Source organism: Macaca mulatta, chromosome 5 (assembly GCF_049350105.2).
Source record: "Macaca mulatta isolate MMU2019108-1 chromosome 5, T2T-MMU8v2.0, whole genome shotgun sequence".
Classification (NCBI taxonomy): Eukaryota; Metazoa; Chordata; class Mammalia; order Primates; family Cercopithecidae; genus Macaca; species Macaca mulatta.
The window spans coordinates 35,481,591-35,508,164 of NC_133410.1; the positions used below are offsets into that span (position 1 = coordinate 35,481,591).

The 26,574-nt window shown below is 36.6% G+C and overlaps 1 protein-coding gene across 1 annotated transcript in view; it reads left to right on the top strand.

Annotated features, from left to right (window-relative positions):
• The window catches only part of LOC144340941 (uncharacterized), a 31,298-nt gene extending 10,658 nt beyond the window's left edge, over positions 1-20,640 (top strand). The window contains exons 5-6 of the mRNA XM_078002575.1: positions 2,895-2,967; positions 19,545-20,640. The gene's annotated coding sequence lies outside the window, so the exon portion shown is untranslated. The remainder of the gene's footprint in view (positions 1-2,894; positions 2,968-19,544) is intronic.
• Positions 20,641-26,574: the final 5,934 nt, after the last annotated feature.

The following is a 26,574-nucleotide window of genomic DNA, read 5'->3' on the forward strand; positions in this document are numbered from 1 at the left end:
TACTTCACTCTCATTTTAGAGCTTACAGTATGATTGCAGAGCAGATATTACCCAAATAATTACACAAATGTGTATATATGTATATGTGTGTGTATGGCATATACATGTATTATGAATACACACAAATATTACGTATCACATACTATATGTATAGTATACATATATAAATCTATATTACATAGACTCCATAGGATACTGATGCATGCATACATACATATTTCCATATGTATACATTTCCATGTATAATTATGTTTAAATCATATGAATATGGTTATATTTGTCTCTAACCTCAAAAACAGTCAGTGCATGTGGTTCAAGTTCATAAATTTTAGTTGAGATGGAGGAAATGCTTTTTCAGTCTTGAGTTCAGATGGAGGGAATTTCTAACCCTCCTAACCTTTTCTGCCTTCTCTGCATTCCACTCCACACCTTCAGCCTGTGATAGGTCAGTAATTTATTTTTTGGTGTGTTTGGAAGGAGGCACTGGCCCGATGATCCCTTCTTCTTCATCTCCTCTTTCTTTTTGTGTGGGCTGCCCTCAGAAAGCCAGAATTCTGTGTTGCTTTTCCAAGCTATAAGACCTATGGGAAGTTTGGATCTAACCATAGCTTCCAGAGCCTGACATGTCTAAAATTAATAAAAGAAGTATTGAATTACTCTTCTGCCTGATTCTTGTCTGTCTGTCCATTCATTTCAAACCAGGAACCACAAACATTTGTGGTAAATATTAAAAACAACATTCTATGCTACAGAAAAATAAGGAGAAGGAATGATTTTTGATTGGTAAATCTGAAAAGTCCTTTTTAAAGCAAGTGACATTTAAACTGAGATGTGAAGGCTGGGTGGGAGGGAGCTATGTGTGCTGTGAGGAGGAGGGTGGAGATGTGTTCTAGGCAAAGAAGAGAATTTGTGAAACCTTGGAGGCAGCAAAAAGCAGGAACTTTGGAGGAACTGAAAAAGAAAAAAAAAAGCTTTCAGCTAGATTGTCAATAGAGTAGACAGGATGAAGTTGGATGTACGGGTAGCCACATCTTGTAGGGCCTTAGAGGCCATGTTCGGGGTGGAGATTTTATCAAAAGGGCAATAGAAAGTCATTGAGTGGATTTAAAAGGGGAGAATGTAATTCACTTTATCTCCTTACCTTATATAATCTTCAAAATAACCTTTAATGAAAGATACTATTATTATGCCCATATTTCAGCTGAACACATGGACATGCAGAGATTAAATTTCAAATGCATTACTTGGTAGCTCATATACAATTTCAGGGCCATCTTTTTACCCACTCTACTATGCCATATGTGCAAAGAACTCCACAGTCTAATCTATAGAATTGTCATGGCATCTGAGCATTTATAGACCATAACATACAAATAATACATAGGAATAATTAATATTTTGAGGTCTTTATAAAATTATTTTGTATTTATAATTCAATACGTCCGTGTTTAGAGAAATAAAAGGGACATCCAGTGAATTCATCCTTCCATTTTCTACAGTCGAATTCTAAGCAATTAGGGAAGATTTAATTTGTTTTAATGTGAGGTGCTCCTTTTGTTTTGTATAAACAATTCAATAATTGTCCCCAAACCAAGTAACTAAAAATAGATTGGAGGAAGGGGAACAGAGGATAAGAATGTGTCAGCACTTCATGAAAAGTTTTTGGTAGATTAGGCAGTAAAGATGCTAACCTAATTACTTTCCCTGTAGCTAGTTCCAGAAATTGGCACATGATTTAAAAAGACATTGATCATTGACTTAATGTACAGTGTGTACATCGGTTACTAGTAACTTGTGTGCCAGTGAAATCTGTTGTTCTTACTTTAGAAAACAAAAATCCATATATCCTGTTTTTCTGGCTGAAAAGGTAGTGTTCTCAGTTTCTCTAAAACACATTTTTTCAGAAAAGTTATCTATCTGCCATTTGATCGTTTTTTCTATGTGTGAAATATGACGTACCGTCTCAGTTATGCTGAGCAGCAGGTGCACAGACCTTCAAAGGCCTAACTTACAGGTTTGCATTTCCTTCACTCCACATGGCTTCTGTGGCATCCTGTGTCATGTTTTCTGTTCTTTCCTGTGGAAACTCTCATACCCACATTACTTCAATCTAGTTTAGCAATCAGAAAACATGGTGTCTGCCCAGTAGATTTTGCAAACATTTTAAGGAAACTGTGGTAGTCATGCTTGATTGAACTGTTCTTTCTTTCGCTTATAAGGGAACTACTGCTCATGCCTTCATTCAGCCATGAATGCTTGGCTTTTTCAAAACAGTTTCTAGGACACTAAAAAAAGGAGATTTTTGTTTTTCATTCATCTCCAGAAAAACAAGAAAATGAAACAGCACTGGAAATACTCCTTTTATGCACTGGGTGAAGACAGTTTTTACAAAGCAATTGTTTCATATAAAAGAAAGCAACTTAATGTATTAGATTATCTTTATAATCTACAGAGCGAACTTCTAAATAAAAAGCAAAGCATGTGAATAATTATTAGATAGGTAAATGTTTTATTGATACAGCAGAATTCAAGAGGGAACAATGAAATCTAAAGAACTGAAGTTTTTCTTTTATTGTCCCTTCCAAACTGTGCTTCTGAACTTACATTTCTCCTGCCCTCAAATGAAATATAGGGTGGGTCTTCTAGGTCTTCCCATCTGTGTCAGTGACAAGAATATTAATTTATATTGTAAAAGTGTCTGGTCTAATCTAGTATTCGAGACTAACTCTAGTACAGTTCATTCATTATAAAGCCTACTGTGCTCAGTCACCACCCCTCTCTCACAAGCCTGCTTTAAATCTAAAAGGCTGTCTCACCTGTTTCGGTGTGGTGAGTGAAATAGAGAAGGCTAAACTTTTTCTTCCCACATGCTCACTTCCTTGCTTGTTCGCTAGCTGCTGCATCTGGCCCCTCAAGCGTCAAGTCAAGGGGAAAAGGAGATTGAGAGGAAGGGCGGTCTGTGAATTGGTGAGTGCAATTGTACGTTTCTGGCTCTTACTTTCCTAGTTCTCTTTTCTACTCCATCCCCCACCCACCGACCAACCACTGCTAGAGTCTGGGGTCCGCCAGCTGCTCTTGAGATGCTGGGAATACTTCCTCACAAGCAGCAGCTTTTGACATCCCTCTTGGGTCCCTTTTTGGTGCATTAAGTTTCTTTAATAAATTAAGTGTCCTCAGAGGTCTACCACAGCCATGCTCCCTACAGCCTCTAGTAAAGTTCAAGACACACTGCTGGCATTTGCCTCTGATGTGTGAATTGATGTCCTACCTTCTTCAGTGCTGAACCTCAGACTTGCTTTACACACTGTATCTGACATAAACTAAGAATAAGAGATAAGAGCCTTTGGCCAAGTATATCATTCAGGAGACTGGAGTCAGAAAAAAACAAGCCACTACATCAACAAGGCTGGAGTTTTTTATTATTAAAGGAGTGTGTGCATGCATGTATGTGTGGGTGGTCATATTTATTAAATACTACCCATACGCAAGCCCAGTACATAAATAACTCTTTATTATTAATAATAAAAACTAATACTAATTAATAACTAATACTAGGGTTATATTTTTTATTTTATTATATACATATATATATATATATATATTTTTTTTTTTTTTTGGAGACGGAGTCTCAGTCTGTAGCCAGGCTGGAGTGCAGTGGTGCGATCTTGGCTCACCGCAACCACCATTTCCCAGGTTCAAGTGATTCTTCTGCCTCAGCCTCCCACGTATGTGGGACTTACAGGCATGTGCCACCATGTCCAGCTAATTTTTTTTGTATTTTTCGTAGACACAGGGTTTCACCATATTGGCCAGGCTGGTCTCGATCTCTTGACCTTGTGATCCACCTACCTCAGCCTCCCAAAGTGCTGGGATTACAGGCATGAGCCACTGCACCCTGCCAGTTTATATTTATTAAATACTATCCATATTCAAGCCCAGTACATAATCTCATTTTTATTATTAACAATAACTAATACTAATACTAATTAATAAGTAATACTAGGTTATATTTATTAAATACTGCCCATACGCAAGCCCAGTACATAAACTATCTTTTTCAATCCTCACAGCAACTCCATGAATTAGATTCTATTACTAGCCTCATTTTATAGATGAGGGTATTTATGAGGTTTAAGAGTTTAGTTAACTCACCCAAGGTCACCTACTTTGTAAATAGTAGAGCTGGCACTCAAGTTTAGTATCACTGGCAGATGTATAGCTTAGCTCACTGTAATTGCTATATCAGAACAACTCCCTATGGGACTGGAGTGTTACTAGTTTAAATAGTGACTGGAGCTAGACTATTAAAATGGCTTCTTGCATCCATAGCCAAAAGTTAGCCCAGATAACAGACTTCAACAGCAGCTTTCCTCTGTGTTATTGATAGAAATCTTTCACTGATTGAGGTGTGTCCTGGGTATAGGCCTTCACACGATGATAATTTTCTTATTAAACACTGTGAAACAACAAGAGACAAGTTTTCAAAGTATTCCATCTACTCCTTCACATATCTTCTCATGTATCAATAATACAGCCAATAATTACTGATTCGAATTTCTTCTGACGAATTTGTAATTTAGCTATGATTTCTCGGAATCTAGCTATGCATTCTAAATTCTAATTTCCAATTAGGTTCCTTGTGGCATCATTGAGCATTGAAAATAATTTTATGACTCATAACAGCTCATGAGAAAAAAATGGGTTCAGTCAATAACATTACCAGGCAGGTCATCCGCAAGCCACAATAATATCATGGAGAATTCAAAGTAAATGGATTTGCTTGCTAGGCAAGATAGCATGTCAAAGCCTTGAAAAAATTAAGGTTCTTGGCTATTAGGCCTACAGGGACCTCAGTTGCAAGGTTCAATGAAGACAAAAGCCAGAATTGGGACTGAGGGCAGTCCCTTGCAATAGTGATTATTTTAATGCATAGTGTCTAAGGGGGGTTAAGGAGCAAAAAATAGATCCAAGAAAACATTTAACTAATGGTTAATCTGTTGGGACAGTTATGTCAGCAGAAACCTATGAGGCTTTCCAATGGCCTTCCTTAAGCCAATCAAACTTAACATTTTATATTAAGCATTTCCAAACTATGGTTTTATATTAGGTATATGTAGTGCTTTATAAAAACAAGAACTACTTGATCGTGTAATCCTAGAAAATCCTTCAATCAATACTCTCTCCTAGAGATCTATGGGTTACCTTTACCATATTAAAGTCTTCAAGGGATTCCTGCTTGAAAGAAAGCTGTTTAATCTTGTTTAATTTAGCATTTCCTAAATGTACATGATCGGGAAACCATCTTTTTGTACAATGCGTTTAATTTACTGAACCACATTTTGAAAAAAAATGGTCCAGTGTAATTAGAGAATCTCATAGCCAATAGGTAGCATGCACAGAACATTATTGAATATTACTTCTTGCAGCGAAGCTATTGAGAATTTTCTGGTGGGCATGAATTTAAAGTAAATGATCTTTAAAATGTTACCAGCAGGCAGATATTCTAGATGTCTGTTCAAGGTCCATAGACTTCAGGCTAGAAGTAGGCTAACAAGCTCATTTGAGAGTTATAGAGCCCCTAGGATATGGACCTCTGTAGGTCAGTCCAACTCTTCCTAGAAATGAAATGAGAAAGTCCCTAAGGATAAATCTAAAATATTTACTTAAAAAATTCTGAATGCAAGGTACTTATAGCCAAATAGTAGTTAAAATCATAAAGCTCTAGCCTATGGAAAAATTTAACCTAGAAAATTTGTTAGTGGATGGTAACAAATGTCAATAAAAGTCCTAAAAGTTATCACTGTAAGTATCCTCAGGACATGCAGTCTTGAAAAACATAACTTCCAAAGAAACTTTTGAGATAGTTATTTGCCAAAAATACATCTGTATAACTGAACGGGTTAAATACTGCTTTAATAATGTCACCTCCTATTTGGGAAGGCTTATTTTATGTCAAGTATAGAGGCACGCACTTAAGCGAATTAACTATCTTAACCCTCATAGCAACCCCACATTTTCTTCATTTCTAACAAATTATTTTGTTTATTATGCCTGAAACTCAGCTTTTTCTTAATTCCTTTTTTTTTGAGATAGGGTCTCACCCTGTTGCCCAAGCCGAAGTGCAGTGTTATGATCTCAGTTCATGGCAACTTCTGTCTTCTGAGCTCAAGCAATCCTCTTGTCTCGGTCTCTCAAGTAGCTGGGACTGACTACAGGCATGAACCACCACACCCGGCTAATTTTTTGGTATTTTTTTTGAAAAGACAGGGTTTCTCCATGTTGTCCAGATTAGTCTCAAACTCCTGAGCTCAAGCTATCCACCGACCTAGGCCTTCCTAGTGTTGGGATTACAGGTGTGAGATACTGTGCCTAGTTGCAACCCACATTTTATAGAAGTTATAGCAACCTGAGGCTAAGAGACTTCAAGTAATTTGCTCAAATTCAAAAGGGGAGTAAGTAGTTAGGCCAGAATTAACCACGCTATTTAATAGTCCAGTATAGGATTTTTATGTATATGGGTTTTATAAGTTAACAAACTTGTTTGAATGTGGCAACAAAGGACAATACAACAGTAACCTAAATAAGATAGAGGTTTTTGGCTCTCTTAGTTCATGTAAGTAGTCTAGGACTAGATCCAGCTCTTTCTATCTCTCAGGGACTGACTGTGTTCCTCACAATTCAAAGTTGGAGTCCTTATGCCCAATATTATGATATTAGTTATAGGAAAGTGATTAGGTCATGAGAGTAGAGCCCTCGTGAATGAGATTAGTGCCCCTATAAAAGAGACCCCAGAGAACTATTGGGCCCTCTTTCTTCCGTGTGAGGATATAAAGTGAAATCAGCAGTCTGCAGGCAGGAAGAGAGTCCTCACCAATACCCAACCATGCTGGCATCCTGATTCTAGGCTTCCAGCCTCCAGAACGGTGAGAGATACATTTCTGTCATTTAAGCCACCCAGTCTATAGTACTTTGTTTCAGCAGCCCGACAACATAGCCACCCAGCCAGCCTCTCCGCCAGCCTAACATCCGTTTTCTCAGCCAGCCTCTGGATCTGCCAGCCATCCAGACGGACTCTCAGCCAGTCAGCTATCCTCTCAGCCTGCCTCCAAGCCAGCCTTTCGGCCTATCTGCCAGAAAGCCTCTAAACCAGCCGACTTGCCAGCCAACCACCAAGCCTATCAACATGCAGCATACATCCTATGGCCAAATATGTCTACGCTAGTTCTTACCATTACATCCACTTTTCAGTTGGTGGGAAGCAAAGAAGAAAGGACACAGTATACACTTTTATAGGCCAGAACTAGAAGTTGTTCATTACATTTACCCATATGCTATAGACTAGACCTTAATCAAATGGCTACATCCAACTTCAAAGGAGGCAAAAAAATGAAATCCTTATCTGGGCATTCATGTGCTCTGTTAAATTCCAGGGTTCTATTACTAACAGAATAAAAGGAGGGTAGCTATTTGGGGATATATTTTTTTATATATACAGATTCCTAACTAACAGTTTTTGTCATAGAATCATCCACTTCTAGGCTAAACGTGAATGTTCTATCAAATATTTTGATTTAGCTTTAAAGTATTTAATACTAGGCAGTCCTTACTGCTATAAATTGATGGCATGAAGCTTGGGTCAATACAAGATTATTTTTTGACGAGAATAGGAGAGTGTTGATTTTTCTGTGATCATGATGGAAAGTGCATCCAACTTCTTCAAAAGTAATATAAAGTCATTGGAAACTAGTTTCTGTTCCATCTAGAGATAACAAATACTCCCTATATTGCTGTGGTGCTATTAAGATGTAGATTGTGGTTACGGGTGCCTGTGAGGGACCAGGGAGAGCATCAGGATAAATAGCTAATGCATGGGGGACTTAATACCTAGGTGATGCTTTGATAGGTGCAGCAAACCACCGTGGCCCATGTTTACCTATGTACCAAACCTGCACATCCTGCACATGTATCCTGGAACTCAAAATTAACTTAAATTAAATTTTAAAAATTGTTGCATTGGAAAGAGAAAAAATAAAATGCAGAAAACAAAAAAATAATAATAATTTAAAATGTGGATTGTGTTAAAGCCTAAAAGATCTACACTGAGCCCATGCAGATGAGTCCATGAATAATACATGTCTGCAAGGGTCAAGGAGGTAGTCATGATCACTACTGACAATCAATGGATTAATGGATTAAATGAATCATAAGTAAGAAAACAATATAAATAATACATTATTCACTAATTAACTTAAAACAGTCACATTGTAGGCAATAAAGAATAGTTATTCTAACTAAACATATGAATGCACATGTATCTATCTATGAGATTATCTATGATTAACTTGGACTACATGTGAGAGAAAAATCAACATAACAGCAGCCCATTCCAAAGTCCATGAAGACAGAGTACATCAAAAACATTCTATAGACATTTCTATGAAAAGTCATTTTCTTTTGAAGATATATGTACAAAAATAACTACAGGACCACAAAAAAAAATTATTGCAAATATTGTAACACTAAAAGCAAATGGCTCAATGTTGAAGACTGTTTTCCCACATTTTGCTTACTTTACCTAATAAACACTAACTTATAGGGAATTTACCACTCTAGAAAAATTAGTCAATTAAAAAGAGCCCCTTAATACGGCTTCCACTTATATAGAGTTCTAATTTCATTTTCTGTATTTTCATCTCTCTTTTATTTTTTTACCTTGTCAAATATTTTTCCATGTATTCACTTTGGGAAGAGCACTGTAAATAACTACATCTCTCTTGTTTAGTACTAGAGAGCTTTTAAATCCCTTCATACGTAATTTTCATTTACTTCTTTTTTTTTTTTTTTTTTTAATTTTTTTTTTATTTTTAATTTATTTATTATTATTATACTTTAAGTTGTAGGGTACATGTGCATAACGTGCAGGTTTGTTACATATGTATACTTGTGCCATGTTGCTGTGCTGCACCCATCAACTCGTCATTTACATCAGGTATAACTCTTAGTTACTTTCATTTACTTACTAATGCTTATTAATACAAAGTACAATGTCTTAGAATCTCCGAAAGTCAGTGTTTCTTAATTTTCTCATTTCGTAAAATTCAAAAGTTCTGATTTATGATATTTTTAACTGATGAACATTCTCCTGAATTCCGGAGCCTTCAAGAAGCACCAAATGTAACTAACAACTTCACTGGACCCACCAATACAATTTCAAAAAAGTGTAGGTTTATATTTCTTAGGAGATCATGTAAACACAGTGATACTCTTCAACAAATAAATAGGAAATTTATACTTTTCTAAATGTTATAAAAACTTGGATTTTTAGACAGAATTTTAATACAGAAATTTTTATACAGAATCCTAAGCGTTATGGGTTACGTGAGTATATTTTATATTTGTAGTAATGGTCTCAGCTTGAAACTTAGATATTTTCATTTTTGGACATAGATAAATCTGAGCACATCTGGAGAATCAATTCTAGTGGTTTTGAAAGTATTTTTATATTGGAAGACTCCTTTGTTCAGCCAGGCCCAGTGTCTCATACCTGTAATCCCAGCACTTTGGGAGTCCAAGGCAGGTGGATCATCTGAGGTCAGGAGTTCAAGACCAGCCTGGCCAACATGGTGAAACCCTGTCTCTTCTAAAAAAAAAAATACAAAAATTAGCCAGGAGTGGTAGCAGGCACCTGTAATTCCAGCTATTTGGGAGGCTGATGTGGGAGAATCGCTTGAACCCAAGAGGCGGAACTTGCAGTGAGCTGAGATCACGCCATTGCACTCCAACTGGGTGATGGAGTAAGACTCTGTCTCAAAAAAAAAAAAAAAAAAAAGGAAAAGGAGAAAGAAGACTTATTTGTTCAAACAAAATCTTCAGAGGAAATGAAAATAAAATAGATGAAACGGATACAGATCTGGTTGAAGCAGCGCAGGGGTGGGGTGGGATCTCTTAAATTACATAATAATATTGAATAACTTAATTGAGCATCTCGAAGATACATTTTACAGGCAATTTTAGGCACAGTAGACATTATTTAATATTAGGAGCTTGACTGATAATCCCTGTTTCTATCCTCTGCTTTCTAGGATGCAAAAATCACAAGTCTCATCCAGGTACATTTGTAGGTGCTCATGCTCTTTTAATTTTTTAACAAAATTTTGGCTCTACATATCACACATTGTGAAACAGTAGGATGAATTATTACATTGAGAAACTACAAATGAGGTACTTCACATTACAAGTGAGTTATTTTAATTTCAATAACTTCTGGTCAAATTTCGTTCACGCATTTGGTATTTGAAACAAATGAATTCTGCTTGCTTTAATCCAAAATAGAGGATATTGGTCTCTGAGTCCAAACTGCATAGATCTCAGTCCCTGGGCTAGGCCTAAATTGCCTATTCCTTCAACAGATGTTTATTGCACTGGTGCTATATCAGTTAAGGTTCAGGCAGAGGAGGAAAGTCCCTGTATGTTCTAGGAATAAGGACTCATTATAGGAATTAGACTTTATACAATGGTAGAAGGAACTAGAAGGTGTGGGAGGAGGAGTTAAAGGATCAGAAAAGAAATTAGCAAGGAGCTAATCTGAGAAGCTGAGTATATTCAGTTGCTAAATTTGAGCCACAAAGGGGAACCCATAGGAAGTGCTCCCTGCACAGACCAACTCAACAAGTCTAGGGGTCCACAGCCAAATGTCTGGAAGTATGTCTTGAGGCCAGCATTGATCTTTAGGGCCAGTAGGCTGGAGGAAGACCTAGCAGAGCAGAGAATGAAGGCACACTGGAATCTACTGAGCACCACTAATCTATCCATTACCTCCTCAGACTGCAAAACAGCTTTCACAGACTATTGTCTGCTGCATCACTTCCAATTTTCAAATCTTTTGCAAGCTTTTCTGTTTGCTAACTCTATATTGGTAAGGGACTATATAGGTGAGGGGATTCTGGGAAATGTAGTTCTTAGTTTTACCAAGATAATGTAATAGTGTATCATAGCCTGTTCGTGTAAGAAAATGAACTAAGTAATCTGTAAAATGAGAATCATAACAGGGTATTTGAGAAGATGAAATGACATAATGCATGAAAAGCTTTTAACACTGTCACCTAGTGAATATTCAAAAAATGATTTTAATTATTATATATTAAACAAACAGACAAAAGGGGGAAGTAATATGATTAACTTGCTCAAGGTGCATTAGAGCAATAATATGTATATTACTGTGGCTGCCATGAGAATGTGCATCTTGGACCCCTGACTGCTGAGAGTGTAACTAACCAATAGCTCTAGCTGCTAAGCTCTGAAACTCATTGCCTCAGTTGCTTTAGGACCACAGTTACTTCTTGGCTCTCAGCCAATGTCTGGGTGTGGCAGTGACCAAGGCAGGTTTGTTGCTGGGAAACCCAGAAGTCCATTGAGAGTAGAGATTTTTGGCTTGAGGCCTCCCAGATGGCTCTGTTGATCTTTGCTTAAAACTGCAGGGCCCATCTAAAATGATTCCACCCAAATTAATTCCTTCCTTGCTTCCTTCCTTCTTTCCTTTATTCCTTCCTTTCCTCTTTTTATTCTTCAACCAAGGTCAGAGCAAGCCTTTCCCAGCTCCCTCCCCTTTTCTCTCCCTTGCCATTCCCATTATACATTTCTTACACGTTTAATCTGGTACTGCTATTTCCTTCTTGGATGACATGGATAAACACAACTGTGAAAGAAAAAATGTTAGCATACTAAGAAAATAAGGTCTAGCACCAAAGAGGGAAAAAAAAGGAAAGTTAATAAACAAATAATTAATTTAGAAAAATTGACATCTGTAATTTGATTAGACCAACAAAACTGCCTGGGTGCTAATTCTAGACCTTTTTTTCACTACATAGAGTTTCAAAATAAGAGTTTCTTTATATAGAGTTTACACTCATAGTTCACATACCCTGCCTTCCCTAACAGAAGCCAGGCTATGTTTGGAAAGTTCTGTACTTAGAATGGTAAAATCCAGTTGTCCTGAGACCACACAGATGAACATCCATGGAAATTTTCCTGTTCCATGCCTATGTTCTCACTCATTTCCACTAGTCTTTTGTCTACAGTGAAGTTATCTATGAAAGAGTATCCAAGAAAATATTGCAACCTTTTCCAAGTTCCAGGAAATCCGAGTAGGTGAAGATACTCTTCACCTCACTGTATATAATGCAACATTGATTGGATTGACACTTATTCTGGCCCAAAGCATAGTTGATCTAATATATGAATAAGGATATATATAATATATAAAGGATAAGCTAATCTTCATTTCTTGCATTGCTTTATCTTCTATTTCAGCTTCCATTGAGATGATCAAGAATATGCTAAGTTAGTATCCTATTGCCTAAAAGAAAATTATTTCCCAGGAGGACAGTTTAATGTTCAAATGCTTTCACTGGATTCAATATAAGAACCAGGAAGACATTTTGATACTTTTTCAAAGCCTCCTTTGGAGACCCTTGTTTATTATATTAATATCCATTACATAAAGATCTAGATGCTAAAATCATCTGTAATTCAGTACCTGATGGCTAGGGTGATCATTCCTTAAAATTGCAGGGCCCATCTAAAATGCTTCCATTCAAATTTCTTTCCTTTCTTCCTTCCTTCCTTCCTTCCTTCCTTCCTTCCTTCCTTCCTTCCTTCCTTGTTTCCTTCTTTCCTTCCTTCCTTGTTTCCTTCCTTCCTTCCTTCCCTTTCCTTCATTTCTTTCTTTCCTCTTTTTCTTCTTCAACCGAGGTCAAACCAAGTCTTTCCCAGCTACCTCCGCTTTTCTCTCCCTGGCAGAAATGTTTTATACCTCTTTTCTTTTTTTTTTTTTTTTTTTTTTGAGACGGAGTCTCGCTCTGCCACCCAGGCTGGAGTGCAGTGGCCGGATCTCAGCTCACTGCAAGCTCCGCCTCCCGGGTTTACGCCATTCTCCTGCCTCAGCCTCCCGAGTAGCTGGGACTACAGGCGCCCGCCACCTCGCCCAGCTAAGTTTTTTGTATTTTTTTTAGTAGAGACGGGGTTTCACTGTGTTAGCCAGGATGGTCTCGATCTCCTGACCTCGTGATCCGCCCGTCTCGGCCTCCCAAAGTGCTGGGATTACAGGCTTGAGCCACCGCGCCCGGCCTTATACCTCTTTTCATCTAAAAATGGGACTAACATTTTATTCTGCCATTGCCTTGATGGCCGGGAAACTCAGTGTGAAGTTCAATGCTTAAGAATGATGTTTCCTCTTTCCTAGTAATTCTTTTTCTCTTTTCCCTGTAAAATTTTTTATTTTTAAAACTTTATTAGTAGTACTCATATTGTTTGTGAGTTTATTTTAGGTAAGCTTAAATAGTTGGATTTTTTAGAGGGGATGGAAATAAGTAGGCTATAAAATTTTAAATAAATTATATATGTACATATATATCAATGTTTACTGTGCCCAAACCATGATTACAAATCACTGAAGACATTTTAGAAATAAACAGACCAGGTGCCGTGCCTTAAGAATGTAATGTCAGAGTTTTAAGAGGCTGAGGTGGGTAGATCACTTGAGCCTAGGAATTTGAGGCAGCAGTGAATTATGACTGTGTCACTGCACTCCAGCCTGGGCAACAAAGCAAGATCCTCATCTCTAAAAAAAGAACAAAAGAAGAAAGAATACTGAAGGGAGTTGTGAAAAATTTAATAGTTTCAATTCAAGCAAGCATGTGAATTTACATCTCATAGCTTTTTAAAGGAATTAATATTTTTGTTTAACTTGTATCAGGTAATAGCACTGGAACACGAAGCTGATCGGTTACAGATGTGGGTCTGTAGTATCACGAGAGCCAGCTAACTCTTCCCTCAGTATCTCCATTCATAAAATATGAGGGTTGGACTCCGAAGACCTAAGGGATCATTTCCAGCTCTGGAATTGTATGATTTCTTCTAAGTTTACTCTTACTCTATTTCAACATTTAAACATCTAATTACCATAGGAGAACACATTCAAGAATGACAATAAGAAGTGAGTATGCAAGAGGAAGTTTCTTAACTCTTTTCTCTTTACAAAGGCATTCTGAGGACATGGACTGTAATGAAGCATTTCCTTTCAAATTAGATTTGAATATTACATCAGATAATGAAGCTTTTGAAGTTCTAAGAACTCAAAATTCCATTCAGTGGTCTGATGTCATGAAAATGGATCCTTAACCAGTCAAAAGAGCTAATTCATTTTGGGAAAAAAAAAATGAAACAAAAGCATCTACGATTTCTTAGTCATTATAGTAGCTCTGTGAAACTATTATATAACCAGCTTAAAAACATACTGTTTTGGTATATACTGTGCAAAAAAAAGATTCTAAGCTTGACAACAACAGAATAGACTCAGTAACTATTTAGCAATACAACAAGTTGCTTTGTTTCAAGCATAACTGTTACCAATTACTTTATTCTAGCAGTCATGATAGAGCAATACTATCTGAAGCACCTTGGCATTAACTTTGTTGTGAAATATCAGATAGTCCTTGCATGCTGCAACAGGTTGAGTATGTATTTTCCTGTAGCATTAATTTGATATCCAAACAAAATTATATGATATGGGCAGATTATATAGCAATAGAAATGTGTTTATTTAAGTCCAACTAACATAGTTAGCTAGCTAGCCGTGTCATGTAGGCTAACCTACACAAACAGGATATAAGATACATACTTTAATTTCAGCTGCCTGAGAAATGAAACTTTTCTTCTCAGTGCCTAAAAGAGTAGGCACACAAAAGTGAAAGCACATAATCAATGCTTAGTGAACATTCATTAAATAAACAAGCTTTTCTGTTATCTTGATCAGCTTAGTGTCGAAATTGGGAATTATTAGCATTCACCAAAATGGATGAATTTTATTTCTCTATAACACACGGAATTTATGATGGAATGTGTGTGTAACTCTGTATGTATACTTAGATGCCACTGATACTAGTTATATTTCTGATGTTTTGTTTAGCCGTTTACGGTGGTTGCTGTTGTTTTCTTCAAAACTGTTGAAATAGAATTGTCTACTTGTGAGAAGTCCTTTGAGCCTGACCTTATGAAGTGCTATAAGCTATATTTTACCTTAATATTGAGGCTGTCCAAAAGATGTATGTTTCAAAACTTCAAAGGAAACTGTATCTTGTGTAGTTAATGCAATCAGCCACAGCATAAAACACTTTTCTGAAGACGTGTAAAGGATCCAAACTTCAAATCTCAAGATTTGGCTGAAAGGGGCTAGAAGTAATTATCTGATAATATATACTTCCATTGTTTTCTCCTTTTTGTATTCAAAAAAAATCATTTGAGAGTAAACATAGGGGAAAAGTTGCTTTAGCAAGTAATATACAGGAGAGGTAAAAATCCCAGGAACATCTAGAGAAGGAGCAGGCGGGAGTAAAATTGTTTGTTTCATGTTTTACACATTGTAGGCCAGAAAAAAAAAGAAAAACTTGCATTTTCATTCACATTCACATCCACAAAGTCTTCTCTGAGTCAACCAAATTAAACTAAATCCACCAGCATGAGAAATTCAAGGACTGAGCAAAAGAATGTCTCATCATTAATAATAAGTTGGTACATAACCCAGAAGATCCTTCTTTCTTTCTTTTAAGTTCAAGATATGGCTGCTTCCCAGTTCTTGTCCCCATGGAAACAGGATGTGCTCGGTGTAACCAGCTGACGGAGACAAACAGCTTCGAGGCTGTGGCTACATCCCTGGGGCTGGTTTCACTGTGAAGTTCTCCTGACTGCTGCACTATTAGTTCAGCTGTGATTCCCCCGTTCTTTCCTCAAATTGAGGTCTATGCAACAGTTTGAAGTTGCATTTGAGGACATCTCGAGTTTTTAATATTTGACATCTATTTGTTGTGTTTCCATTGCTTTCTTGCCTATTTCATGCATTCTTTAAACAACTTGTTTTATACATTGTTCATTTCTTCTTTTGAATGTACATTTTTAGTTTTCTTTGGTCTTTATTAAATGCAAGTTTAATCACTCCAGCTAGATTTTTAAGATCCACAGAGAGAAAAACTATTTAAGCCACTTACAAGGTTAGAACAGTGCTTAGTATACAATAAACACTATATATTGCCTGATGGACAAATGACTCACTTTAGCGCTTTTATTCTCTGTAATATGTAGTTATAACAGAGAATAACTGCTCATTTTTAGCCAGCAGAGATTTGGTAATACATTTGGTTTCCCTGTAGTGGATTACTGTTGATGATCTTTACTTGCTGTTTGTACTATTCATGGCTCACCGGTGATGTTGATTGAAGTTATCCCTAGATGGGCTGTGACATCAATTACTGACCCAAATCTCACAGCTAAACTGCAGGTTGGGCATCACCACTATCATTTGAAAACAGTTAACGTTGTATGGAGGCTGATGCTCTACACACATAGCTACATGGAGATGTGCAAACTTTCTCAAGAATTCACTTGTCTATTCCAGTTTGCTTCTTTGTTTGTGTATCTCAGAAAAGGGCATTGCCACAGCTGCTGGATTACGTAATGGCTCAAAAAAGCGGTCTTCAAGGTCATTCAAACACATGACTATCTCTCTGGACCAGAACAAGAATTCCAACTTGCATTAAAAAGTCATCATAACAACCTAATTTACTCATAAATAGTCCTCGTGTGAATTACCTCTTCTCAAAAAGCATACTGAAGATATTTTCTTGCTTTTTTTTTGTTATTGTTGTTGTTTAATTTATGGCATGTCTCATGCTATCTTTGAATGTTGAGATTATTCTCCAGGTATTAAGTTTAGATCTTATTGCTGAAATGAGACCAAGTGACATACAGTAAAATATTTGAAAGTCTGTTTAAAAAAAAAAAAATCTAGAGTTTTTAAATAAAATTATTTTGAATATGTTGACAATGCATATCTTAAAATCTTACATCTTATTTCATAAAATATAATCCGAGGGCTCCTTGTACGTCCAGATATTCAATTAGTAATCATCAGTTTTTTAGAAATTATTCCTTTTTACTATTCTAAGGTATCTTTAACATTTTGAAAATTTAATGAATGAAATTGTGGTTTTTAAAAGAGCCCAAACAGTTTCTTCCATGAGTGAATATATTATTAGTCTTGTACTTTTGAAATAAGAGAAGTCCTCTAGTACTGAACATTCTGGCATATATTTCCTAGTACCATCGGTCCTTCTTAGAACATAATTGAGACACTGAGGAATTAACTCCTTCAAGCCACAAGGAAGCCACTTCCCATCAGAGGTTCTGACTTTATTGTACTATCCTGTATAATCACATGAATTCATATGGCACCATTACTGAAGTATAATGAGATCGTTAACTCCTAAGCACGCAGTTTATTTTAGACTTTCAAAAATACAGATTGACTTAAGATTAAGAAGTGATTGCAACCACGTATTTGCAGCAAAAGCAGTTATGAGACGAGAGATGGGGAAAACAAATTGTACTATACTATTTAAGCTCAAATTTCCTTACTCTCACCCCCACCTGGACAAAATGGCTCTTATAACATCCACTATCTATTAAAGCTTTTGCTTTTAAAACAAAATTAATATTCCTAAGAAATGCAAATATAAAAGGTGATAAGTCTTTTTTTTTTTTTTTCATTTCAAGTATGGATCTGATTTTAAGACCTTATTTTCAAATGGCTCTTTCAGTGCTTTTGTAGGTAGGAGCCAAGAATTAAGAACAACCCTCATCTTGTGTGTTAGATAATACCACAGAGAGTTTCTCTATCCTCAGCTTTAACTCCTGTCTACTGACTAGACCTATTTAAATTGCCTAACCTGTTTAATGAGCTCCAAAAATAAATGTATATTATAGAGAAAACCAAAGGACACCCACTATTTACAGAGAAATGACACGGAAAGGGCATTTCTTCAATATGTGACCTAAATAACCCAAATCAGATTTAATTCAATATGGGAATCTGGGATTACATCAGAGCTGTTATCTGGGTCTGCCAGTAACTGCAATAACATCTTTAAACAGTAGCACAATCTCTGTCCTAACAAAAATGACTTCTCCACTAGGATAGAAATTAATTCACCCTTGCTCTCATTTTTATCACAAGGAGTTAAAATAAATTTTAAAAAATCAAATGCAGCTTCCTTGGACTGTTACAGCTAATTCTGAATTAAGAAATGAAACAGTTAGTAGTTATGTATTTCTGACAGTACTGAAAACAAATGCTCCTAATGATATCATTTCACATACAAACCTAACACATAGGCTGAGATGCACCTGGAGAGGCATCCCATAGAAGCTTCAGGTTTTATTATTACAGATTCACTCTTTAAAAATTCAAATAGGGCCTGGCATGGTGGCTCTTGGCATTTTGGGATGCCGAGGTGGGTGGATGATTTGAGTCCAGGAGTTTGAGACCGGCCTGGCCAACATGGCAAAACCCCCTTTCTACTAAAATTACAAAATTAGCCATGTGTGGTGGTGCATGCCTGTAGTCCCAGCTACTCTGGTGGCTGCGGCACGAGAATCGCTTGAACCCCAGAAGTAGGGGTTGCAGTGAGCCAAGATTGTGCCACTGCGCTCCAACCTGGGCGACACAGCAAGACTCTGTTCAATAATAACAATAATAATCATCATCATCATCATCATCAAATAATGCTGATGAGGAGACTCAACACCTGCCAAGACTCTAATGAAAGTGGGTTTATTCAGGTAATTTTTGACAGATGACGCAAAGCAGCAAGAGATAAAGAGTAACTTGGAAGGTATATTGAAAGGGGTAGTTGGATGGGAAACATGGCCAGAAAGGAGATGCCAGTGATGATTTCATAATGAACATGCTAGCCTAGGTCCAGCCATGGCTGTTCCTCCCACTCATTGCCACTCACTGAGGTTCTAGAATGTCCCTGAACCTGGTGATAAGAACAATGATGAGGGAAAGTAATGTAAAAAAGAAGATTGATAATATTTTCTCTTCTGATACTGGACATGGTTAATACCTATATATATATATGAGAGATATATATATGGGTATATATACCCACATGTATATATGTGAGAAACAAAGACTCTTGAAGGCTCATTGTGTACAATGTCATCCTTCTAGTAATGATGAACACTATGATCTCCTGAGGTATTCTCAGCTCATGCACATTTAGCTGGAAGAGCTCAAATATTTCTAAAAAGCAACAAATGAGGCATTCTTTTGCATCGTTTCCCTACTTCAAGATAGATTTTTCTTGATGTTGAGTGTTGAGTTTATGCTGAAGAATTTGATTCTTGCAAATTTATTTTTACAGTGCGAGGGATATTTTTGCTGACAATTCAACATTCAAAGAGATGAGTGTACGACATCTCTAAGAGATGTCATGGAGTGCAGGTAGAAAGGACTTTTTAAGGAGGTAAGATCTAAAATAGGACAGTCACATTTAATTGATGAATTGTGTTATGATTGTCCAGAAGTAAAACAGAGAACCTGGAAGTGATTTGGGAGGAATATGTTAATGTCAGAACATATGAGACCTTTTCTTTGTCCTCTTTTTTAAAAACTCTTTTTAATTCATGTGTTTCTTCTTTGTTTTTTTCAGAACTACTTCTCAAATCACTAGTCACATCCTGGTAGAAGTCCAGCAATGAAGATGGCACAGAAACACATTCCAAATACTATGATACCATAAAGTATACTGTAGCAATGCATCTGGCACACCCTCATTTTAACATCTGTCTCAGAAGATTTTGACAGAAGATAAAACTGTCTAGTTTTTATTTCATTGGTTTCATGAAAATTTATTTCACTGGTTTCATGTCACAGGCCCATGACTGTATAAAGAATCATAATCTTTACAAACACAACAGTGACTCACAGAGACATGTTGCAAAGCTGTAATCCAAAACACTGATGTTAATTTCAGAGGCCATTCATGGTGTTAAGAAGGAGCTTTTGTTAACCAAATAATTGAATACTCATAATTACTTTTCAGTTCTAGTTCAGTTCTTCACACCAAACCATTTTCTTTACGTAGTGAATGCAGAACTTTCTTTTTTTTTTTTTTTTTTTTTTTTTTTTTTTTTTTTTTGAGACTGAGTCTGGCTCTGTCGCCCAGGCTGGAGTGCAGTGGCCGGATCTCAGCTCACTGCAAGCTCCGCCTCCCGGGTTTACGCCATTCTCCTGCCTCAGCCTCCCGAGTAGCTGGGACCACAGGCGCCTGCCACTTCGCCCGGCTATTTTTTTGTATTTTTTAGTAGAGATGGGGTTTCACCGTGTTAGCCAGGATGGTCTCGATCTCCTGACCTCGTGATCCGCCCGTCTCGGCCTCCCAAAGTGCTGGGATTACAGGCTTGAGCCACCGCGCCCGGCCCAAGAACTTTCAATACTAAACTTCTATGTAAAACAAAACATCTCAAAATCAATAACTACTTTAATGGAATAGTAAAGAATTTACTTAAACACAAAGGAATGAAAATATCTCTGCAAATATGTCTACTGACTTTTCAATTTTGGTGACTTCTTTCGAATTAATTCCTTTACCTCTGTTCCTCATCCACATAAAAATGACAAAAATGAAAGATAATTTTCTAGCCTATAATTAAATTTCTCCATTGTTGGCATATAATATGTTTTTAATACATTTTTCAGTTGTCATAATTCATATGAAAATTATTAAAAGAGATTTAGTTGCCTTTGAGGACTGTATTTGGAACCTACTTCTTAAAAATTGTGTAAAAATAATTGTGGCTTTTGAGAGACAATTGGAAATTTGAACCTGATCACATATTTTGTGATATTAAGGAATTTTATTAATTATTTTCTAGGTGGGAGAATGACATGATTTTCTTAAAAGAATGTGTGAATTGTTTATTACATTTCAACATTGTCTTAATCATCAAACATTTGTTGACCTTCTGCTGTATCTAGAGCTCTGTGATCCAGATGAAGTATTTGATATTAAGCCATTACCAGGTGGTAGTTACTCTACCTCTGTTTGAAATTCATGCCCAGTTCATTTGATTGCTTTAAATTTGAGTTCATTCTTGAGCATGTGCCACCAAATTCCAAGCATTTTCAAATGGTGAATTACTTCTTACAAACTCAGTGGAGTGTATGTTTGCTGATCTGATGTAACCCACTTGAAGTGATGCGTTGTGTCAACCTTAATATCACCATCGAAGGATCCCTAGGGAATGCAGCATTTGGCTTATTTCATTGTTAACATCCGAATTTAGTTTATATCAAAGTAACATAACACATATAGTTTTAAAAAATCATATAGTATGAACAACAACTTGAAAGAAAAGCAACAGATCATTGCAGCTTGCCCTTCTCCCTCCCCAAGTACCTGAGCGTCTGTCATTGTCCTCAAGCATAATGCCATCAGCAGCACACCTGTAATTGAATAAGCAGGACTCATTACCCATTTCATTGAGGGAACACTCACACCACAGAGAATCCAGTGGTGTCTCAGGTAAAGGATGTTAAAAGGGACTTATAACAGGATTTGGGCTTTGGTTGGGTGAACCGACGGAAGTTTCCCGCTCTGAATTGGATGCTATCTAAAAGTGGTTATGATCTGTGATTGGCTATCTCAATAAATCTTATCTTTAGAGAGGGCGGACTAGAGTAATGCTAAAGATGCAATTGTTAAGAAACAGTCCTCATTCGTATTAGCTGAGAGAGAGGAATGTTTTGTATTTTGTGGCTTAAACAACGCTCATGTGTTTAGACATGATTGTAGAGTGATCTTCAATTTGTTTTGATCCATCGTAGTAGATGATGTCATGTGATTTTTTTTTTTTTTTTTTTAATGTTCAACAGAATGCTAACACCTACCTGTGAGTACCAGGACAGCTGACAGCAACCCCGGGGCTTTGCTGGTGGTGCCAGGCTAGCTCCTGGAAGTCAGGAGTTGCCTAGTTCCTTCCCATGCCTTTTCCCAGAGGCAATCACATTAAACTTTTTGGAAGTTTCTTCTGGCACTTACCTCCAGATTCCTAATAGTTTTTCTTTGTTGTTAAATGTTTGATTTATTTTTAAATATTTGACTTCCTGCTGTAGAAATAAGACTTTTTGCTCTCTTGTATCCACGCTGCTATATACATTCTCTGTGTACATGCCTCCTATGCCCATCCTAATAATACACATATATGACACTTTTTATTTTAAAGTAATTATGGACATCTTTATTATTGTGGCTATGTCAATATTATTCATAACAGAACTATACGATACACTATAATTATATATCCTTTTCTTTACAATTTAGTTTTTGCTGGTTTTAATAATTGTCTTTCGTTTCTGTTGCTAAGTTATCAACAATTCTTGTCCTCAATTCTCTAATAGAATTGTAAAATTTCTCTTAAAATGTTTAAAACATCAGCTAATTTGTCAGTTCAATTTCTTCTGCTTGCAGACAGACTTCTGAAGCACTCAGGTGACTGCTGCAGTCTGGAGTGGGGACTTTCTAGGACCACAGCATTGCTGTTGCTCTGGGACATCATTTAAAGCATTTGATTTAGCTCTCTCTCTTTTGCTGGATTTTCCAGTTCCTGACTCCTATGTCTACGTTTTTCTTGTGTCATTCTGTTGCTTGTGATAGAGTTCATGTGAGTGGCTTCCCAAAAATGGGTACACGGGATATAAATCGTTTGACATTTGCCTACCTGAAAATGCCCTTTCTTTCTCTGCACATCTGAATGATTTTTTGGCAGAAAAAGAATCCTGAATTGGAAAGAGGTTTCCCTCAGAATATTGAAATCACTTATTATTTGCTAGGTCTTAGTGTTGCTGTTGAGAAGTTCAGTGCCTTTTGATTTAAATGTGACAGTTTTTTCCCTCTTTGGAGGCTACTGGAATGTTGATCCTTGGTGTGAATTTGATATGACTGGTTATGATTATTTTTTGCATATACTGTTCTGGGCTCTTTCTGTCTAGAATATCATATACTTTAATTCTGAGAAATATTTCTATATTATTTCCTTGATAATTTCATTCATTCTGTTTTCTCTTTCCAGAACTCATATTAGTGGGACCACTTGGATTTAACCTTTAATTTTCTTAACCTCCATTTTACCCCTATTGTCCATCTCTTTGTCTTTTTGTTTGATGTTTTGGGGAATTTACTAAACCGCTTTTTCTTTCCCATATTAAGAAAATTCTATTATCATAATTTAATTTTTGTGAGTCTTTTCTCATTGCCGTAATGCTCCCCTTTTAAAGAAAATATTTTCTTGACTTGTGAGTGCATTATTTTTTCTTATCCTAGACTCTGAACATGCTAATTATAGATTCATTTGATATTTTCTCTTCTCTGTAAACACAGGGAAGTTCTGTTTTTTTCCCCCCAAGTTCTTTAGTTGTGTTTGTTTACTTTAGTCTCTAGCTTTATATTAGAGGCTTTTTCAAATGCCCGACCTCCTTGGTTGTTATTCCACTTAAAGTGAGGCATGAAGAGCCTAGTTTGGAATCTTTATATGATGTGGAGCTTCACTGTGGATGATCTGACGGGGGCAGAGCAGGCTTTTGGGGTTGGAAATAGGGAGAGGGACACTGAAAGTTTCACTGTCAGTAGGTTTTTCTCATGGAGTGTTCAGTTACTCCGTGGAGGAAACTTTGCGTTTTCTGCCTGGGAGGTTATGCTTCCCAGCCTGTGTTCTTGGAGTTGAGCAGAAGAATAGAGCGGGATCTCATAGTTTAACGTTGTAGAATTTCACTTAACCTCATTGTCAGCATAGCACCCCCTCCAGCTCTCTGCTCTGCTGAGCTTTGCTGCCCCCATTTATTCATAGAGGAAGTCTCTAGCTTCTGATGGGTGGGAGAGAGACTGTTGCCTGGCTCTTTGGAGCAGAAGAGAGGACTCTAGGAATCTACCTGCTCTCCAAACAGAGTTTCAACAAAAACACCTGTTTACAGCCCTAAGTTCACCTTTATTTTCAGAGGTCCTAACTGTCTCTAATTCCAGGAACTGCTGAGATTCTGTGACAAGAACTCACCTATTTTCCACTGTCTGGGTGCTTAGGTTTCAGCTCTGTTTGGTTATTTACTACTTGCCCATCTGCTTTTAGTCTTCCAGGAGTTCATTGACATCTTTTGTCTATTATCACCCATTTTCTTTATCTTTTGGGATTTGTATATCGTTTTATCCTTTCCAGGGCATCTAGCTAGAAATCAGATATGGAATATATATCTAATCTACTTTGTTTAATCAGAAGTGTTAGCAGCTTTGATTTTTACCACTTGGTCTTTGAAAACATTTTAAAATTGATAAGCACATTAAAAATTTGAATGTATAATTTATATTTTACTAGTGCAAAAGTTACTAAAGAAAACAAAAACACAACAAAAAGAAAACAATTTATTTTCCTTCTCCATCCACTCATCATCCAAATGCATGAGTTTATCTTAAACAGACAAAAGATGACCAGACATTCAATATGAATGTTCAAAAGGGGAACAATTATTCTGGACTCTAAGTACCAAAGTCTCTGATGTAGGCAACTACAGAAATTCAATGAAAATAAAATCACATTATAGAACTAATAACATTGACTCATAATACTTCAGGCATGCATAACTCTTTTGCTTACATTTGACCTACCCGCCACTACCCACTATAAATGCCATGAAAAATAGCACTCTTCATTACGCTTTAAAACTTTATTGTCTTCACTTCCTTTGAAATTAATAGCCTGTCATTGATAGCCCTATTGCATATTTTTATTTCTTTAGGTAGTAAACAGGAACTATCCTACTATTTGATTTTTATATCTAATCCACTTGAATACTTTTAATGTTAAGAAAAACTATTGTCTTTTGACCACATAATGGTATGAATTCAAGACTGCAAGCTAACGTCAATGGAAGCACTGAATTCTCAGTAAGAAAGTAAAAGGAGTCATAATAATTAGTAGCTACAATGAAGATGATAATCAAATGTTAAAACCATTCAGATGAATTTCTGCAGTGAACTTCTGGAGGTGTCTTGACTGCAAATGTCTGTTCTTTCTGTGGTTAGTGACATCAATTAATGGAAAACAAGGTGCAGGAACATGCCGATGCATGTTTTAACAAGTAAATGCAGCGTGGCCTGTGGTAGGTCTCACTTTGCAAATATTATATGTTCCTAAGAAGCCAAACAGAGAACAAGTTTAAACTTGAGGATAGCAAATGTGAATGAAACAAAGAGAATGTCTGGGTTTGTTTTTTTTCCCTGAGAAAGGATTTTCCCACATATCTAGAAATAAATGTAGATTGCTGAAGTGATCAAGCAGCATTTCATGATCAGTTTTATTCAATACTTAAAATGTGCCTGGTAAATTCTCCATTAATCTACTTCCAGGGATTCATGTACCACTTATTTACTGATGACATTCAAATATACCAATATTATTCTAATTTTTAAACTTCAAACACATTCTAAGGAATTTTTCTGAGTTACCTCAAACTCAACAAATCTAAAATTAAACAAATTTTCTACCCATCAAGCCCAATGTCCCTCTTAAATTCCTTAATAGTTTTATAGTCTATGTAATCACCTAAATTAAATATTTTAGTCATATTCTAATACTAAGCATAGTTCTTAGTATATTTATTTCTCAAATAAATAAATGGATGCATTTCCAGTGCTTTCTAGTCCTCTCCCTATAATCTGATGGTTTGGTAAGTTTAGTAAGTTCTATCCACTATACTTTAAAACCCCTCTCATGCCATCCCCTTCTTTCATCTGCTCTATTGCTGTTTTAGTACAGACCTTCAAGCCTCCTAACTCTTATATCTCTGTTGTCTAATACAGCTGCATCTCTGCAGCTCAGATTTCATCACATTGCAGCCTGATTTAAATCTATTCAATTTCTCTCTTATCTGTAAACCAAAATTCTAATTTCTTCTCCTCACTCTCCACAATTATTGAACTCTTCATTTGCCACTTTTCTTGACTCATTAACTGAACCTTCCCCCAAAGCCATATTTTTACATTTTTGATCCTACTGTGTAATCTCATGACACCAGGACTTTGATCATATTATTTCCTATGCTGGAATAGTTTTTTCTTTTACTCTATAGCCTGCTTATCCTTTAGTTTCTAATTCAAACATTTTCCAGGCCTCTAAGCAGAATTTTTTTTTAAACTCCTCAAAGCTTTTATGATACTTTTTCTTTATACTTCTCCTCTAGCTCTCAACACAGTCTAAGCTTTATTTTAATAATCTGTTCATGCACCTGTCTCTTGAAGTCCTAAAAAGGGCTGACCTCCAGCACTTAATTCCTGTCCCACAGTAAATGCTACAGGAGTTTTCAAAATAGGCATTGAATTAAAGCCATGTTACATTATTATTATTATTATTTTTTTTTTTTTTTTTTTTTTTTTTTTTGAGACGGAGTCTTTGCTCTGTCACCCAGGCTGGGGTGCAGTGGCGCGAACTCGGCTCACTACAAGCTCCGCCTCCTGGGTTTACGCCATTCTCCAACCTCAGCCTCCCGAGTAGCTGGGACTACAGGCGCCCGCCACCTCGCCCGGCTAGTTTTTTTTTGTACTTTTAGTAGAGACGGGGTTTCTCCGTGTTAGCCAGGATGGTCTCGATCTGCTGACCTTGTGATCCGCCCGTCTCGGCCTCCCAAAGTGCTGG